Source organism: Gavialis gangeticus, unplaced genomic scaffold (genome assembly GCF_001723915.1).
Source record: "Gavialis gangeticus isolate Ggan-Ray unplaced genomic scaffold, GavGan_comp1, whole genome shotgun sequence".
NCBI classification, from domain to species: Eukaryota; Metazoa; Chordata; order Crocodylia; family Gavialidae; genus Gavialis; species Gavialis gangeticus.
In genome coordinates, this window is record NW_017729003.1 from 15,165,416 (window position 1) to 15,169,900 (window position 4,485).

Below are 4,485 nucleotides of genomic sequence, written 5' to 3' on the forward strand. Positions count from 1 at the left end.
TAATTAGCACATGGAGCAGACTCAATTAATCAAGTCTGCTGGAGTGTGCTAATTGGCACACACCAGTAGCCTTTGCGTCATGTATATTTAGCATCCTCATGCTTCAAAATGGCAGTGGGGGTGCTTTAACTAAAACTCGTCAAACAACTTTAGCTAAAGTGCCCCTGCCATCATTTTGAAGCATGGGACACTGAATACCCATGATGTTGTGGGTACTTTAATTAGAGTGGCTGTTGGATCATGTGTAAAGACACCCATGGGCACCATAATTAAATGCACTGTTACAGATGACAAGATGCTATTGGGAAGCCCAAATTTCAATACTGAGTAAATGAATGCAAATGGAAACCAGCTTATTATCATCCATTCTGGAAGGCCTGAAACTCCCTTTGGTCCTGCCTATGGACTGTGCCAATGTAATATGGTTGCTCTCCTACCTATTTTTCTCAGATAAACAGCTTGGGTTTCATACTGTTAAGGAGCATCAAGGTTAAAGTCCTGAATTATCCAGAGTGGGTGAGGGGTGGCAGAAAATCATTTAAATGTTAATCATTTGAAAATATATAGAGAGATAAATATTCTATATGTAAAATACTTCCTGTGTGAAGTTTTTTTATTGACAAAAAAGAAGCCAAAGAATGATATGACCAAAACTCTGAGCTTAAAAAAAATGCAAAAGCTGCTGATTAAGGGTTTTCACACTTTCTGTTCAGTTTGCAAAACTATTATAGTAATAGATCCAAAAGCTTTTATGGTGAAAGAAAATTTACGTTTATGGGCCAGGAGGCCTGTTTTCACTGGTCAGAAGATGTTCTCACCGGAACAAATAAGAAGAATTAATTCAGGCTATCCTCTAGGTCAGTGGTTCTCAACCTTTTTAGATTTGAAGCCCTGCTGGATAGACTTGAAGCACTCTCTGGAAAATGCCGGATCTTAGTTTTCACTATTATTTGCCTATAGAAGAATAATGGAGTACTTCTTTCTGTTGCAAAGAACTCAGAAAGACCACAATTATGGATTTCTATTTGAAATATCTGGTTCATCTGGTGAATTATGGTGGTGGACCTAACAGGACTAATATTATGTGGCACCCTTGAATGGATCTCAAAGAACTCCAGAATGCTGTGGCACCCTAGTGGAGAATCACTGCTCTAGGTAGCTCATAAAATGTGAACCTAAAACGCCTACTGCTGTTCCTTCTATAGCATGTCTGTTTCTTTCCTCACACTATTCTTCTTGTATCTTTTATCCCTTTTTGTTGTCTTCTTGAATAGGTGTCAGCCATATTAACCAGGAGGGCCAAGTACAGGCAATCAAAAAGTCTTAAACTGAATCGATTCAATCTTTCCAGGTTTCATTAAAATGCGTAGATTGAACTGATAAGCAAGTGTGACGGGCTGGCTGGCAGTGACGTAGCCCAGGAGTTTTGAAAGGGGTAAAAGATGATTGGAGGACTTGGGATTCCTTTTCCTCACCAATCAGGCCCCAGAGACACACCCTCCATGTCCCCTGATTGGCCCCTTGGGTCCCCTTGGGAGGGGAATAAAAGGGGCAGCGTGGCTGATTCAGAGAGACCAGCAAGGGACCACAAGGAAGGAGCTTCAAAGAGCTGGCAAGAGCTGAGCCAGTGGGGCAGGAGCAGTTGCCCCAGAAGAGCCAGAAGGAGCAGGACCTACAGGCAGCATTTGGACCCTCAGCGGCGTGGTGTGTGGCCGGCAGGAGAGGATCCCTGCTGGGCTCCAGGATCCCCTGGGAGAGGCTGCAGCCAGCAGGAGAGGCTCCCCAGCTCCAGCAAGGATCTGAGCAGTGACCTGAGGGGTTCCCAGCTCTGCTTCCAGCTCCTCCAATCAAAGGCTAGGCAGCTCAACGTGAGGCCGGGGCTCCAGGAAGGTCAAGACCCCTAGCAGCATAGAGCAGTATCAGCGCTGGTGGTTGTGTGGCAGTGTTTCTGTCGCCCATGTGGGAGATCTGATTTCAAATTCTAGCTGGGGTGAGTGAGCTAACAAGAAGCAAATCTCCTTGCAGTGGAAAGATGTCATTGTGTTTTTCTCCCTCTCCAGGTACCTAGGCCCTATACTTCCCTTGTCATTTGACATTTTGTATTTTGTGCCTTTTTATATTTCACCAACCAGTATTGTTTGCTCTGCTGTTTGTGTTTTATATTTGTTAACCGTGTCTTTTGTCAATGATTGTAATTGTCTAACCTTTGTTGAATCCTGCCCCCTTGGAGTATTGTAGTGTCTACGATACCGTCTGATTTATGCCTGTTATGCTCCCAGTATTGTTCCCTCATTAAAAGGTATATGGTTAAGTCCCCATTGGTGGTCTGGCTCTGCTCTATAGGGGGAGGAGAGTCCCTACACCTCCCACAGAGCTTGTGCACCTGCTTTGAGCCCTTCAATTGGAGAGGGGGTACCTCTTGGAGTACTGCCTGGGTTACACAAGTAAACTGATGTTCACTTTTCAAACTGGAACAGCAGCCAGACCCTTGCAATGGCCCATACCAGTATCTGGGCAGTGCTATCTGGGCAGTGCTAGGAAGGAGGGAGAGGAAGGGGGGGGCCAGAAATGGCCTCTCCAACCCAGCTCTGGACCTCTGTTGGGCTGTACCCAGCAGTGGCAGGGTGGGGGGAAGCCCAAATCAGGCTTTACTCCCCCTGCCTGAGCTGGGAGCCAGGCTGATCTCCCTGTGGCTGAGGAGGGGGCGGGGGGAATCAGCTTGGCTCCTGGCTGCAGGGGATGGAAAAGTCCCACTGACAGCTGGGGATGGGGCCAGCCCTGCTATGTGGGAGCCAGTAGCACAGCCCAGGGCTGCACAGCATCCTGAAATCATGGAGGACTGTGAGTCAACGTGAATTGGGAAGGGATCTGAAACAGAAGTTCCACAAACTGGTTTGACCTAAATCAGTTAAGTCTGATACTACATTTATACAGGTTTATCTTAAATCAGTTTCAGCCATTTTGAAAGCAGTTTAAGTGCACTGAACTTCTGTTCTGTTACAGGTTTGAACCAGTTCCTGATCATGTACGCTGGTTTATATGTGACTTCTGTCCCTAGCTGAGAAGTCGATTTTTGCATCACTTTGCTGTGACGAAATTAGGAAATTAGAAAGAATGCTCTTTTTGGCATAGTTTGCCAGGTTCTAGTGTGAATAAATAGGTTGCACAAGGTGCTACTATGTGTTCAAAACAGCAGTTGCTTTTTCCTAGTTGTTGCTTTTCTTTTTTCCTTCCTCATGCACATTTCTCTTTCTTTCTTTGGAAAAATGAAATGGATTTTCAGAACAAAATCTAGCAATTATGTAAAAATCAACTTTTTTCCCCCCAACAAGGATATTTAGTAGCATTTTCTCTTAAAAAACACCCAGTCCTCTTCTAGCAAGATACTTAAGCATGTGCCAAATAGTAAGAAAATGAGTAGCCCTATTGACAAAAATGGAGCTACATTACATTCAAACTTAAGTATAAGTTTATTGAACTGATGTGCATATGAAACTGGAAAAATGTTCAAATAAGCAGTTGTTTAATATTTTATCTTAAATGTCATTTTGTATCTGCAGTTTTATTACTCTGTTTTGGTAATGTCAAACAAACAAAATTATAAGGGACAAAAAATCTGAAACCCAGTTTTGTGTTACAGTTGTGTCTGTAGGAAAAGTCACACATGGAATAACTTTAAAATGTTAATTTGGTGTGCTTCCTATTCAGCTCCTAGCACTAAACCATCTCCATTCCTTTTTATGTTGGGACAGTATATGATATTCATTCATGGTCAAGGAAGCATTGGCACTAAAACTGATTGACACACTGTTCCAGCAGAACTTTAGAACACAGAAGAACACTGATTTGTGGTGCACAGAAGATGGAGGTTCTTGATGAAGATGACTGTGTTGTAAACTGCTTCATGACTGGATGGAGCACATAATACTACCTCATAAGAGTACAGCCAATACCTTTTTGATGCATGAGTCAATGCCAGGATACATATTATTACTTAGCCAATAATAATCTCCCTGCCCTGAAAAGATTACCATCTAATAGATAAACAAGTGTCATAGAAGAAGAAGCTGTTGGACTGAGTAAATGGCAATGCCTAGGGCCAAGTTTACATTAAACCTAACATACATGGGTGATGGGGCAACACTGAGAGCCACTCTCTCTCATTTGCCTATATCAAACAGAGCCTGTGTACATTTTCAGTTCCTCTTTTGCTAACCAGGAGCACATATCTCTCAACAGCAGGTGAGGCAGAGCTGTAGCCTTGTTCTTACTCAGCACCATGAAGCTGGCTGGGCATGAAAAGGAAATTGTACAGCCTATTTTCAGTGGATGCCACAGGAAATACAGCCACTCCTGAAGGAATAGGAAGGGCTGCCCTGCAGAGGGACAGAGTGTGAAGAGCCAGAGTTTGTCCCAGCAGGGACATCGTTTGCCCTGCCAGTGAAGCTGCTTTGGAGGTAGCCCTCTTGGAAGTGGGAGGGGTGA